We start from the raw sequence: 15,826 nt of genomic DNA, 5'->3' as shown, positions 1-15,826 counted from the left end.
ATAGCAATAATACTATACTCGTTGAGGGCGTATGACTACGAAAGTACGACTTGCACCGTTTTACAGGTCTCACACTACTAATTAACTTCTAACATGTGACGATGTAAACACATGTTATGTTCCCAGTATTTAATAAGCTGAAACTGATGGTTTCTAAACTCTTAATGGCGAAATAATAAACAGTGTTATGAATGGCCCGCCAAAAAAGCCGAATCCAGCACACTAATTATGGCAACATTAGAAAAGTCGAACGTGTATTCACTGTATAGTCTGCCATTTAAAGAACTTTTAATTTTCACTAAATTCCCACTTACCAATCCATTTATTCTGAAATCATATTCATTACAACAATTTGATATAATCATCGTGCAAAAAAATAAAACGTACGGAAAATACGAATAAATATTCTCCTGTAGATGGCGCCATTGCGAATTGCCACACACTGTACCGCGTTCTATCCTCGGGGCTAGCTACGCCACAAGACGTTCCACGTTGCTAAGAAACGTCGAGCGAAGAGCCGGTGAACATTTGAGAAAACAACAGGAACTCAACTTTGAAGTTATCCTGAACAATCAAATTAATATGAGTTACACACGCATATACACTGTTACACTGGAGTCTCAACAACCAACCCAAATTACCGTTTTCTGAGAGTTTTCGGCCTTTGTTTTCACCGTGATGGTTGCCATGCTGTGAAAATGCCCGGATGTCCGCCCGAGAGTAAGCTTTATCGTGATAATTTTGTACCGGAAAATAGAATAGAACAGAAATACAAAAACAACGATTAATGATTTTATTGATTTATGCGTCATGCAGCTTTTAGTGGATGGCTGTTTAGCAAATTAAATTAACTATTAACTGTTTTTCATCTTTCTATTGAAAACTTCCACTTGTGTGTCCTTTCCGTTTTCGTCTGACTTTCTCGTCTCTGAAGTGTCACTCAACGTATATATTTGCGCTAGCCTGAGTAGTCCAGCAAAAATTTACATGAAATTGGGCACCCCCAGGAATTTTGTATATAACCATTTTTTGTTTTAAACTCATTATACAAGTCTCTTCAAAGCTATGATTTTCCAAACATAAAAAAAAACCACAACATTGAAAATAGTTATCAGTGGCGGATTTAGAGGTGCGCCGAGGGGGCCCTATTTTTAACAACCAATAAAACAAATCAGCAATTTTCAATTCAGTGAAACGCCAAAATTAACTCCAAGGTACTGTTACAATTACACTACAATGTCTAGCGTTTTGTATGCGAAAGTGCTCGTGACTAACTTGCTTGGGAGAAAAAAAAAGTCCAGAAATTCGCAGCGTCGCAATCCGATCATCACGCCCGACCGTGCGTGGCTGCCATGCCAACCTAACACGTGACTCACAACAAGACGCGTACAGCCATGGCAGATACACGCAAACCACAGCAGCTCACGCTCTTCGATATTTTTCCACGAAAGAAAGGTTTGTTTCCATTTTTTATGTTCGAATTTATAATTTTAAGTTAGAGAAAAAAGGGGGTTGTTCTCCTTGTAGGTCCAGAAACGTTAGCCATACAGTAACGATAGCTTTAATTTTGATCCTGTTTGATATAGGCCCCCCTGCTCTCCATGCGTTTCTGACAAGATATTTTCTTGGTAACCTTCTTCAGATTTTTTGTAAACGTACGGCTACTTTCATATTTTTTCTGCAAGTGCCTCGTCCTCTGAAATATTTCTTGATGTTTTCATGATGAGTACACAATATTTCAAGACTAATCAAATATCAAAACAAGATTTTGAAATCAGACGAAAGTGCTGCTAGGAAGCTAAAACAAAAGAAACCAATGAAACTTCATTTAAATTTTGAAATGACAGCGGCATGCCTTTCACTTGCGATTATTCAAATCGATTTATAAAGTTTTGATGTATTCGTAATTTCCCCTGCCATGTCTCAAGCGATTATATTATGTGGAAAATGTTTACCAAACGATCCGAATAAAAGGTGTGATTTCACAGGCCCGCTATTTTCAAACAATAGTATTTTCACTTCAGCCCTTGATGAAGATAACGAAGTCAACCCCCCTGATAAAGATAACGACCAACCCTCTTCGTCAGACCTTTCTGACGGAGAATCAGGTCAACCATGGGTGAAGACGCGTTCAATGCTCTGGTTCTTCTCTTTGTGCATAAGGACATTCCTCTTGACTACGGAAAAGTCATTGATATGTATGCTCGGAAACATCCAAGACGGATGCTCTTTGCTAATCCATTATCAAATTGATCAGATAAATTACCATTTGACAATGATGACAGGTGTTTTTCAGTGTTTCATGAACTATTTCAGAATGAGTGGTAATGTAAATACCGGTATATCGAATGTTAAAAAAAAAACTGTGGTATGTAACTGGGATTATAAATGATGATTAATTTCTGATTATTTTCGGAATTATTCAATAATACCCTGCATTGCATCATTACGGTGTGGAGTCAATACTAATAATGAGAGAAAACATTTAACTAAGTAGCCCTTGTCGTCCACCAATAGTCAGGCACTTTCGGTAGAAAAGCTCTGCATTTGCCGTCTTTATGCAATAACAAAATTTGTTCACCTTCGGGATGATAATTTAACTACACTGACCTGGCAGCATTTTATTTGGTTGAGGAGTTCTTATAATGAATGTAGGTTTCTTTTCAGCACCTTTCAGATGTGGATATTGTTACCCTAAAAATGGAGTGATTATATTAGGAAATTATGCTCCCAAGTGCTTGGAAATCGCATCTGAGCGCATCTAGAATTTAAATTTGTTCTGTGGAAGTACCCCATACCCCTCACAAGGGCTTCGCGCCACCGGCGCTCGCGAACTTGGCCTTCGGTCAACTTATCGGCCCCCTATTCCAGAACCCTAGATCCGCCCCTGGTTATATTACCATGGAAACTAGTATGATTTTAGTTTGTTTTTTAAAACTTCAAGCATTTTACTTTAATCAGATTTTTTTAAATGTGTAATTAAGTTATCAATTGTCTTAATCACAATCAGTTATTAATAACATTAAATATGAGAAAATATACAATATATATATATATTTATACGTTGTCAACACACCTTTACACGATGTGAACATACCTTTACACGATGTGAACATACCTTTACACGATGCGAACATAGCTTTTTACGTAGTAAACACACTTTTATACGCTGTAAACACACCTTTACACAATGTGACCATACCTTACATATGAGTAAGTTCTTATGTTCGAACATTCAACTGAATCGAGCGATATTAGTGAGGACATGGACATTTCATTAACATGAAACAAAAAACAAAATGGCCACAGTCAGCCACTTTTGTCCATATCTCAATAAAAAGTCGACACACACTTGTAACGCAATATGCATGATCGAGTTACAGAGTTTGAAGTGTGTTTTTCTGTAACGTTTACAAGCTGAGAATTCCAGATCTTAGACAAATATCAATTCGACAAATTTTGTCGAATCACAAAATACCACGAGTATAGTACTTGTGTGCTAAATTTTAACAGAATCAGGTCTTATATTAGTGAGAAATTTGCATGGACAGAAATGAACACAAAATGGAAATTTTCGGCCAAATTCGGCCATTTTTGTTTTAAACCTCAACAAATATGACGTGTACCGTACACCTGATACAAAATTATCATCAGTTAGCAATATTTGATCATCGAGTAACACAAATGGACATGCATATGCAAATCATTATACATGGTAAGCATACAACAGATATTAATGTTTACACATGGAGGCTACTGTTGCTTTCATTCATGACGCCACGTATTGTTGTTAAACATTTCATACACACATGACAACTTAAAGGAAAAGTCAAGGCAAACGACATATTGCTCCCAGATTGAAGAGTGGAGGAAAATGTAGGAGAATGCAATTTACAGTTTTTTATATCACTTATTATTCTCTAGATAATCAAATATTTTTATCAGTATTATGTATTCCACCATCTCGATTTTCCAGCAAAGGATTGTGGGCAAAGTGTAACATCATATCTTCTTACATTTGCCGAGCTCTTTCATGTGGGAATATAATGTTGTTAGCCTTGCCCTTTCCTTTAATTCAATATACAGGGCATTAACATATGCTGATGTATGCAAAGTGGGGCTTTTCGCCCTGGCTCTGCCGTTTGACATTACCTAAAGACTCATATTCAAGGTGGTGGGTTTCAAATAAAGTCCATTTGATCAGCATCAGGCTTACAATTGTAAATGGTTGCTTCCATAAAAAAAAACCGATTCAAATTATAGTTTGTATGCTGCGAGAAGTCCAAACCCCGTTACTTTTCAAAAGGATGTGGCATCTTTTGGGTCTTGAAGATTCGTCAAATATCCACTCAAAAAATCTGTTCTCAAAAACTCGAAAGATTGTAGTTTAGGCTTTATTTGTTTACTTTATTTTATTTACAGTCCTATAATGACGACATAATTTATGCACCGATTCTATTGTGACGTCATAATTATTCAATCTACCCGATAATGTACTCTTAACTACTCATATTTTAAATTATTTATTTAAAGGAAAGCTGCAAGGGTCCGTTGGCTAATGATGGCCAAGTGAATTTTTCACATTTTCTAGAATCTAACACCCGAGGTGGCAATGTCGCCCTTTAAAAAATATGATTTGGAAATGAATAACAAATTCAATATCTTATTTTTCAATTTGAGACTGTTCACTGAGACAGCACTTGTCAAAGTCCATAGTGACATCTTAAATTATCTAGACCCTGGCCATTATGTCATTTTAATACTGTTGGACTTATCTGCGGCCTTTGATACTATCGACTATCGTATATTGCTGACAAGACTAGCCAACCTGGGCATACAAGATCTAGCCTGGAAATGGCTCTCATCATACATAACGGACAAGCATCAATCTATTGTCATTAACAACCACTCATCACATCAAATTAAGCTTCATTATGGGGTTCCCCATTTCACCAATTGGTCAAATTATTCGTCGTCATCAACTAAACTTCCACCAATATGCCGATGACAATCAACTATACCTATCATTCACCAGAACCAAAACCTCATCATCTAATTTCACAACTGAGAATTGTCTCCTAGACATCAAAGATTGGATGACCAACAACAAACTACAGCTGAACGATGAAAAAACGGAAGTTATGCTAATCCGTTCCAAATATGACCTGTCCCCAATCTACTTAAATGTCTTCAACTTGGATCTACACCTATCAAATCAGTACAAGCCGCTCGTAACATTGGAGTAATATTTGATGACACCCTTCAGTACAGAAAACATATCACCACTACGTGTCAAAGTATTTACATGTACATACGACGTATTAGACATATCCGACAGTATCTATCCGCTGAAACCTGTTCTAAATTAGTATGTTCCATTCTAGTTGCTAATCGGGACTATTGCAATGCCTTACTATATGGATTACCTGACACACAAATACATCTACTTCAAAGGACACAGAATTGTGCTGCTCGTCTCATCACACGTTCAAAGAAGTTCAACCCTATTACCCCTGTTCTACATCAATTACATTGGCTCCCAGTTATTTACAGAATTCAATTCAAGATCCTACTACTCACATACAAGCCACTTAATGGATTAACACCAACCTACATATCAGACCTGTTTCAACTCTGTCAACCTGGTAGAACTCTTCGTTCAAGTAATGCATCTACACATACAGTGCCCAGAACCAGACTCAAGACATATAGCGATCGCTCATTCTCACATGCTTCTCCGTCATTATGGAATCAGTTACCAACAGACATTCCGTTCTGCAGCCAGTTTAAACATTTTCAAATCTCAACTTAAAACTTATATGTTTCAGAGAACATTTCTGTGAACTGACAGCGTCATTGGGCATCATCATGATGAATATTAGGCGCTATACACACTTTTAATTATTATATTATTTTATTGACGCGCTAGGGGATACTTTATTTGCACATCGAGTCGATGGCCGTGGGCCCAACGACAATAATTATAGATCAAAAGCAAGTAAGATCAACAAAGTTTTCAGTCAGTCAGACAGTTATCTTCCACGCTTCGTCTACTATATGGTCACGTGGGTGACCTGCAATGTACACTATAGAACATTTTTCATTGTCAGCAACAAAATTTAGTTGTCTATTTAGAAAATAAGAGTCACAATAAGGCTGGAGGACTTCTGAGTTATTTTCTGGTACGTTATCACCCTTTTCAAAATCACACTTCAGTGCTTGAAAGTGATGAGTGATATAATATTTTGGGGTTGGCATCGGATCGTGCATAGTTTTAGTCCATGAATTTTGTCCCATTTACAATGCGATCCATTTGAAATTTATTAGAGGATGTATACCACGATGATTTCAGAATCATCGAACGCTTCTTTCAGATATTGAGCGGCCGACCAACAGTTGCTCTCGCCATGAGAAGTCCCCTGTTTGACAGGAACACTGATATACTGATATATAAAATATTATAGTATGTTCTATATAGTATGTTATGGCAGGATTAAATCTGGTTTCTTTAATATTGGCACAAGGCTTGAAGTTAAACTGTCGCCTCTATTATTTGCTATTTATCTCAATCACTTTGAATATTTCATCAGGAAAGCAATACAATTGGCGTTTTTAGCCAGTGAAATTAAACTTATTTGAACGTTGAGGATATAGAAATATTTCTTACTTTATTCACTTTATTGTATGCTGACGATACTATTATAATCTCATAGTCAGAAAATGAGCTGCAATTAGCGACCAATGCTATATTTCAGTAATGTAAGAATTGGCATTTAAGAATTGGCATAACACATATTAATGACCCCATTGTTCATAAGAAGTGGGAAAACCATCATGACAGCAAAAATAAAAAGAATTGTGATAATGGCACTGTCTGAAAATGAAAGATTGTTAGCATAGTATTTCCCAGTTTTGCATACGTCTAGTAATATTTTGTGCCTCGCATATTTATTTTTTTCGGGACTGACGAAAGTGGAGGCATTAGAAGTGGAAATAATACTGGACCTTGCATAACACTTTATTTGACCATGAACACTACAGATTTATGAGACAGGGGTATGCAAATCAGATATCTGTGCTCAGTAGCATGTTTATAAAGTTTTATTGCATTATAATTGTGATCATAGATAACAATTTATTTCGGATTCCATGCATCGATTATTGCTGGCATAGTCCTGCCCATCACTATCATCATTGCACTGCATGGAACCGTTGCAGATATTTGATTCACAACTGCACACAGCTGTACACTGCCCTGGAGTTGATGATCCTCCTAACACAGCGCTCTTGCTTGTCCATGTCCTCGGGCACTGTAAATTAAACAAAATAGTGTCATCTTCAAAACCAGGCAATATACTGTTAAGCATCATCACTTTCACCATACGTATCGCAGTTATTTTAATCTTTCCTCAATTATTTCTAAAACTGCCATGAAAATAATACCAAACTATAGACCATTGAACGCAAGTCATTAAAAGGCAATTCCAAAAACAAGTTCAAGAACACAAAAAAATGACTGTAAAAAAATTACATGTACTTTACACAACATAGTCCAAATAGAAATATAATAATATATGGATTCCATGGTATACGTGAAGTGATGTTACTCATGTGTTTCAAAAAAGTAAAACATTCTACTCAACATGATAATTATGCATAGTGACGGATTTTACTTGTTGCATGTTTTCATCACCTTCACGCCACGTTCAGCACTGCTTTCACATAGTTCATGTGTTGTGGTGTATGTGTAATATTGACCAGTGTGCATTCATGTCTCTATTTACATATACATATAATTGTATTGTACTATATTGACCCCCTTCTGTGTAAATTATCTCCGTGTTACACGAATTGGGTAATTTTAAACTGGCTACGAATCCGCACATGATTATTGGGTGTTTTGGGTAATATTTGACCTGACCCCATGACTGCGTGGCAGTCTTAAACAATATATGCATTACGTATTACAAAATGAAATGCCTGAAAAGTATTTTTTTTCTCAGTCACTTCAGTAGTGCATATTTTTCTCCATAAAATATATTCTGACATCTTCTCAGTAAAATAAAACTTACACGGCCCGCTAGCCGCTTCTTCCAATTCGTTTGATTCCTTCTGAGCACTGATTATGACTGTACAGAGCAGCATCTGAATATAGAAAGGTATAATACAATTAACGTTTGTTTATGATTATACTAGTAGCAGTGATTTCAATGTTGCAACAACCCTGTAGCTCTGCCCTGATAACGTGTTAATCGATTATGTTTTCACTGTTTGTTTTGAATTCTGAATTTGACATGATAGAACATTTCCAACACAACAAATAGTTATTATTATTCTCGTCTATCAACTTCCAGTTACTATTCTGTACTGCAGTGTAGACAAAACATTAACTATAAAGAAGATATTTTGTCAACAAAATAAAGAAAGCATTGTGTACATCTGAAACAGACATTGTTGTGCAGTGTTGAAACAAGCTCAGTGACACATGTGAGGCATTTCAGACCTTTTAACAAGTTTTAAGTGATTGCCAATACTTGATCTTGCCAAAATCAGAAAAAATACATTAAACCAAACTTGATATTCAGTCAGGAAAATAATAGTATATGCCCAACAAGCTCGCTAAATGTCTGTACTGAAAAAACAAACTTACCAATGCCAAAGCCATATACATAATGTTTTTTGTCATTGTGCGAGTTCGTGGTACCAAATTGACTCAGAATCGTTGAAAACACTGAAAATAATAATAAAATTGCCATTACAGTAACTCAATGTTTAGAATAACTTGTAATGATAGAACTTATGCCAAAGTTTGGCTATTTGGTTTTCTTTATCTACACCTCCAGAAAATACAGAATGTGCTTCACACGTCGATAAGTGCCTTATTTATTTGTAATGTTACTGTCACACTTTTGGTATTTAATTTACATTCGTGATTGGGTACACATATCGTAGTGGTACATTATACGTGATTGGGCAATTAATTAACGTGCACATGCGTGGAGTCGGGCACTTTTGCCAGAGATTGTTGGAGAGAGTACATGCTTGCTGTACGATCGTTGCCGTCAGTTTGGGTCGGCCGTGGTAATGTTCACTGTGAGTCGAGTCACAGTTGAAACTGGTTCAAAGTCATTGGCAAACAACCATGTGGTGTGGAGCACGCTTTGGAAACTCTGTACCGTGGTGTCAACAAAGACTACTGGGACACCGGGTAGAAGCTGACGTGTACATTGTGTTACTAGTCTGGTCTGCGTCCTAGTGAACTACTACGTAACTGGTGGTGTAACGGGAGCACACTCGTAATGGAATGAGGAGTCTATGTTCGAATCCTAGCAAAGCTGACGTGGAAGAAGTCACAAAGGAACCGGTATACACGCCGCAACGCCGTCGCTCTATAAATTGTTGTGTAGGACAATTATTTGTTATGTTGTGAGCTTATTGAAGCCAGTACTTGTCATTTGTTTGTACGCTAGCGATATTGTTAATTTAATGTAACCTTGGTCTGTTGAGTTGTGTTAATTTCTCCCTGTTTTAGTCAGGGGTACGCTGTTTAGGACATTGAATGTTTTACTTCCTGAGTTATATTGATATGGGGAAACGTGTTTGTAGTAGTTTCGTGTGTATTAAAATAGTATTGTGAATATTAAAATACGGTAGTTTCATTGCATTTAATTGTATGCTAGTGCACGATTATGGATGGAGTAGCAGGACGAAGGTATTTCTGATCGAGCTTGGTGAGTTACCATCATCAGTTGTCTACCAATAACGTCTATACTGCAATGCTCTTCTAATGAGTATTCATTTTAAGTCCCAGAAGTGTAGCACATATACAGACTTTTTAAAGACATATGACTTTCTTTCGTCTAAACTATTATGAATGACAACAATTAGTCAGATATTTTTGTGTTGACATGATTAATCTTAATTAACCTCAGATGACAGTGATGTCATTTGTATTATATAAACTCAAAGAAATGTTGAACATTTTATGCATACCAAGTTGTTTATTTTTTTTACTGAGTTGATTATGTAGTGCGGTGAACCTGTCTGGGTTTTGTTTATGTGTACTTTTTGTCGTGTGTAATCAATAATTTGTTTAAATATATCTATGTATTTTTGTTTTGTTATTTATTTTTGGAAATTAACTACTTCCGTGACAATTATTTATATCATTGTTACATTGTGCTGGTCAGTTTTAAAATACCGACGCATGATGGATTAGGCAAATCACAAATGTTTCTAAACAGTCACTTGACATGACTCGACTGCGTAAGTAAAATTAGCCGAATTACTGCAAGTTGAAATTTCAGATATAAATCTGGTTTTAAAGATCAAGTCCGAAAAAACTAGTCGTGATTTTAATTCAAGTTGACAGATTTACAGCTGATGACACTAATTGATGTAATGATTCACAACTCACTCTCGCGCAATACAATATGTAATAATTTGCAAAAAAATTACAATGCAAGTGCTTTATTTGCGTTAGGTAATATAACCTAAATTACGAGCAACACGACTAATCGGCATAGTCAATGACGGTTACAGTGAGTGTAGACAAATAATATTATGAATGTTTCGCCGATGCTCTGTGCTATTCTTACACTAGTGCAACAATGTTTGCATTTTCATTTAGAAAACTGACTAATGTATATGTGCTTGTGTAATGGTCAGTTGTCAATACATTATTTATCATATTAAATATTCTATTACTATACTGTGGAATTTTTGTACTTGGCAGAATGAGGTTACCCTTTACCACCTCCAGGTCACCCACGGGCAATGTGTAGTGCCTGTCAGCCTTAGGTGCCAACTTCCCACATAATAAGTTGATTGACGTCAGTAAGGGCATACGGTCATAAAACCTTGCACCTGATAAAGGCAACGTTTACGTTTATTCAAATATGTATATATTTGTCCTGGGTAAGATTTTAAACTACATCCGGTTGTGGAGTCTATGGACTTTGGAGAATGAGGTTACCCTTTGCCACAACTACCTCCAGGTCACTCTTGGGCAAGTTGTAGTACCTGTTAGTCTTGGGTGCCAACTTCCCACATAAAAAGTTTGGTTGACGTCAGTAAAGGCATACGGTCGTAAAACTCCTGCACAAACAGATCCGCATAGGTGGACAATATTTCATGTTAATATGTATATATATGTTTCAGTTTTCCTTAGTATTTGGCAGAGGGGATCGTAACCTCTTGTAGTGAGAACCAGTGTGACTGGCCTGCCCACGGGATTCTAAGGTTTTCATAGTAAAATTTATCAGTCACATCCGTTAATATAATTTTGACTCACTTGTCCGTAAATCAAAAATCACTATACTATATTATATGTTTTTGTGTAAATGTTTTTTCAAGGTGTTGGGTTATCTTTAAAACTTGTTTCGGGAGGGGGGGGGAATCTGGTCTCCCATCAAACGTTAGTGCCTCGCATACCCGTATATCATCAATACAACAATAACTAATATCGTTCTCTAAGAGAAAAACACGTTCTGCACTGACAAGGCGTGCCAGATGAATATTCTCTTCCAAGCTGATTTCCACGATTGGGATTTGTTGTGCACTGAAGTTCTTCATGAAATTACGAATGTGGTAATGTGGCGCCAATAACCGTTGATTTAGAACATTAGTTTGTCATATAAACAGAAACATTGTTGCACTAATAATATCGCCAAGTGCTTATCGAGAAAACAATCCTAATATTATTACTTTACTTTACTTTACTTTACTTCATTACTTGCCGGTAATAGATTGCATAGCAGCTCACATCCATCTTCATAGTATTGTTTGGACTCAATTCCCGCGCGTGCGCAGGTGACGACCCTGTCGCTTTAATTTATAGATTTATCGACTGCATGAGATTTAGTCGTGTATTACTGTGAACAGTTTTGTCCCATGATGCAACGGTTTTGTCAGATGATGAAACGGCTATTTTTCATTGTTTGAAAAGATGAAAGCATTACAACGTGAATGATTTCATCGTCACTGCATTTTGCATAGTGTTATTCATTGTCGGTGTATTATTGATTATATGGACTTGTAAAAGGACCGATGTGTACGCATTGTAATGGAAGAATTACTTATGTTTTTGTGATTGTTATCTGTTAATGACCTTGAATGATGGCGAACACTGGACAGTTGCATGTAGAGAAATCTTTAGTGGTGTACATATAGTTTTATACGTCACTTGTTTTTTGTATGTTCTTTGTTTATTGCTTACGATTTTGGTATATCAGGTCGAACAAAATGCGGGGGGGGGGTCGCCCTCCAAAATCTAAAATCAAACGTAGGTCAGTAAGTTTATCCTGGGGATGTTATTAAACTAAGCTACGTATGTTAGCAAAAAAATTCCCCTCAAAATGCAAGAAATAGCATTTCAGATTTCAATTTTTTCCGGGAGCTTGTCCCGAGCTCTCTAGTTAGGTCGCTCTTCGGCGCAACGACTGGTTAGCAGATCTCGCCCAATGCTAAATTTGGTGCCACCGCCGCCTCTGTATATGTAAGATTGTAGACGGTATCAAAGAGATATACCTCATCAAAACTTCTACAAGCTGTGCAAACTACCGTCCCATATAATACAATTGACCGTCACCAAAAACTGAATTTTACAGGAAAAGTGGTTTCAAACATCAATGTTTTATTTCTCAGATGTGAGAGTGTATAGTGAAGGGGTCTTCACCAAAAAATGATTTGCTTCAAAGCGCCTCCAAATTTGAAATCTCGTGGCCAAAATGATACAAATTGTCCTTGGCAAAAAGTAACGCGCGAGCTTTCGACGCATTAAATCGTCGTTGCTTCTCACAACACAACACAAAACAAAGTAATTGAAAAGTACGTAAAGAGAAACAACAAGCACAATTCTCGACTCAGAATTTATCCATTCACAAATGCCCGTAGATGTTTCGACAGTATTTTAACCACAATTTAGTTCATTATTGGCAGGCTACAACATTGAAAAAGACAATAGCACCAAGACTGTTTCACGTAATGTTATTCTGCAAAGTGCACTATTAACAATTCTGACGACCACGTTGTACAAATCACAAGCTGACATTCAGTGTCAAATAATTAGAAAATAATATTAGAAAAAAAACAATTACTTACCGGTTATACGAACAATGTGAGAGACCAATGGACTATCTGCCGATAGTGTCATTTTATAGTATCGCCCGAGTACGTCATCAGCTACGTCATAGTATCCTTGTTCCCTTGTTCGTACCTAATCGTATTATAATTACTAAAGCAGTCATCGAGTTATCTCGCTCTCACACCATGACTTGACATACTTAAAGTAAAAGTATGACGTAATCCTTAAAATTAAAGTTGTTTATTGAAATTATTGTATGCACTTATGTGCTTGTCATGACATAACTTGGGACGAGTCTAAACTTAGTCATGTCATCGGGCATAAACCAGTACGCCCTTATCATGACACCTAAAAGTATTGTTGTTGATATGAAAGCATCACTAACAAATGGTGTATTATGTTTCGTTTAGTTCTGAGCAGAAAAATATTACTGAATTAGGAGTAAATTGTGCTGAAATATCAATAACATAAATTCAGTTTTGATTTTCATACCAACGAAAGTACCAGGATGATGTACCTCTAGGGGTCATGAAAGTGGCCTATCAAAATAAACTTTACACTCATGACGAAACAAATAGATAATTACTGAATACACAGTGACCGTTTCATTGAATATTAAAGCTGCCAATTAAATTACGTCGGTCATGTTCCATTCTGCAAACAGCGCAAACTGATAAATATAACAACTTGTGAATACCGAGATGTATGTGTAGTGAACCATCTATGTAAACAAATAAATACAAATCGACTGTGATATTGGTGAGTCACTATGTTAAAAAAGAAATAAACAGTAAGTTGCCGTGTAAAAAACAAGAAGGACACATTAAGTCAAAATGTACAAAATATATTATTAATTAACATGCTGGATCGCAGACCACCACATTTCAGCGGATTAATGCTTTTGTTGAAACACGCCCTGTGGCCAGTTGACCATTAATAAATATGATGGGCGGGAAAAATAGCAACCGCAGTAGTGCTGCATTTTATCATATTTTCTAGAGGACAAACTGTAAACGCATTAATAATATGCATATACTAGTAGTTTGATTATAAATCCGTATAATTTTGATCAATGTTTGACTGCACATAGTTTTGTAATAAATTGAACGTCTGATTAGATTTCTGAATTAATTAATTAATTAATTGATTTGCTAGTACTCGTTAACGCGCGTATTGCGAAGAAGATGGCTTTAATATATTTGTCTCACTTCACCATTGTTTCCATTTGTTTATCGTTTTGATTTGAGTCTAATTGAAACTCGATACAATGACAGCACATGATGGGAAAATATATCAGAACCGATAATAAATGTTATTTTTAGAGTTTTTCATATTTAAGGCGATTATAGCGTAAGTGTCTGACCTATGATAAATATAAATCGTACAGGAAAATAAACTAAGACAAAGTGATATCCAAGTGTGCATGCAACTTCTAAACCCTTAGTTTGGAACACCATCTAATGAATGTACGTCAATGTAGGTCCAGTCTGAAAACATAACATCTGTACCCGCCAGTTTGCCAGTCGTATATTTGAATTAAGGCGATTATATGGTCAGCACACACATCAGTCATACTTATTTATATAGGAAAAAATAATAATTTGCCTTAAAATAAAGTAAAACGTCAATCACTCCTCCCAATAAACGTACCCTAGTGTTTCCCATAGTAATAACTGTTAACATGGTAATAACTGTTAACATGGTAACAGAATCACTTGTTATTTTTTCATACTTGCGCCTCAGTGTAAAAAAGAGTTGAAGTATTGACAAAATGAAATAAAATGGCACACAAAACTCGCATTATAAATGAAACGGTTCATCAGTTTCGCGGTTTTCAGGACATAAATAGCCGTGAGTCAGTTAAATTGCATTGAAACCCCCAAACATTATATATTTTTGTTGCATCAAGTGTAAAAAAAAAAATGGTGAAACAATTTGCAAAACAATGTTACATGCACGAGTAACTACCACCCCACCCATTGGTGATGTACTTTGAGTTCTGTCCATGTGACTATGTCATCAAATTGATTCCTAAATATCTTCAGGGCAACTTCTAACTTTCTAAAGACGGTATTTTATGAGTAAGTTTAAAGCGAGGAATAAACCATTAACATACAAGGATAAACATCTTTTTTTTTCTTTTTCAAGATATTCTGATGTCCAACTTCTTTGATATTGCTCATATTATCCATAATTTTTTACTTTGTTTTCTTTTCATCTTTATGTTTTTATGGATCATAATTGACACCAATCTAAAATGAACAACATAGTGTCGTGCACATTTATTATTCACCATGTTATTAAAGTTGGTAGTGCAGTAAGTAGCCAGTATTTATTTACGAGGTGGTACCACAAACAAAACTCTTCAGGTTTTTCAAACTAATTCTGTGATTACAATAATAACAGTCTCCAATAGTATTTTGAATATAACTCCCCAATCTGCATACTTTCTAATTTGCATACTATTTTGCACACAACTCCCAAATCTGCATCCTATTTTGAATATAACTCCCTAGACTACATATTATTTTGAATAAAACTCCCTGTCCCGCATACTATTTCAATCATAACTAACCCGGCCTGCATACTATTTGAAGGTATCTTCCTAACCTGTATGCAATTTCGAATATAACTCCTTAGCCTGCTTACAATTTTAAATATACCTTCCTAACCTGCATACTGCTTTGAACTGAACTCCCTAGCCTGCATGCTATTTTGAATATAACTCCGTGTTATATGGTT

General features: G+C 36.1%; 1 long non-coding RNA gene across 1 annotated transcript; it reads right to left on the bottom strand.

The window, feature by feature from the left end:
• Positions 1–7,086: 7,086 nt before the first annotated feature.
• On the bottom strand, positions 7,087–13,216 carry LOC146738089 (uncharacterized). Its single transcript, XR_014930496.1, has 4 exons — positions 13,102–13,216; positions 8,651–8,731; positions 8,073–8,145; positions 7,087–7,310 (listed from the first exon to the last, which is right to left on the bottom strand). It is a non-coding gene; the product is annotated as an uncharacterized LOC146738089 (long non-coding RNA).
• Between the last annotated feature and the right edge of the window lie 2,610 nt (positions 13,217–15,826).

Source organism: Saccoglossus kowalevskii, chromosome 9 (assembly GCF_978046115.1).
Source record: "Saccoglossus kowalevskii chromosome 9, keSacKowa6.1, whole genome shotgun sequence".
NCBI classification, from domain to species: Eukaryota; Metazoa; Hemichordata; class Enteropneusta; family Harrimaniidae; genus Saccoglossus; species Saccoglossus kowalevskii.
This window is presented reverse-complemented; position numbering and strand designations above follow the sequence as displayed.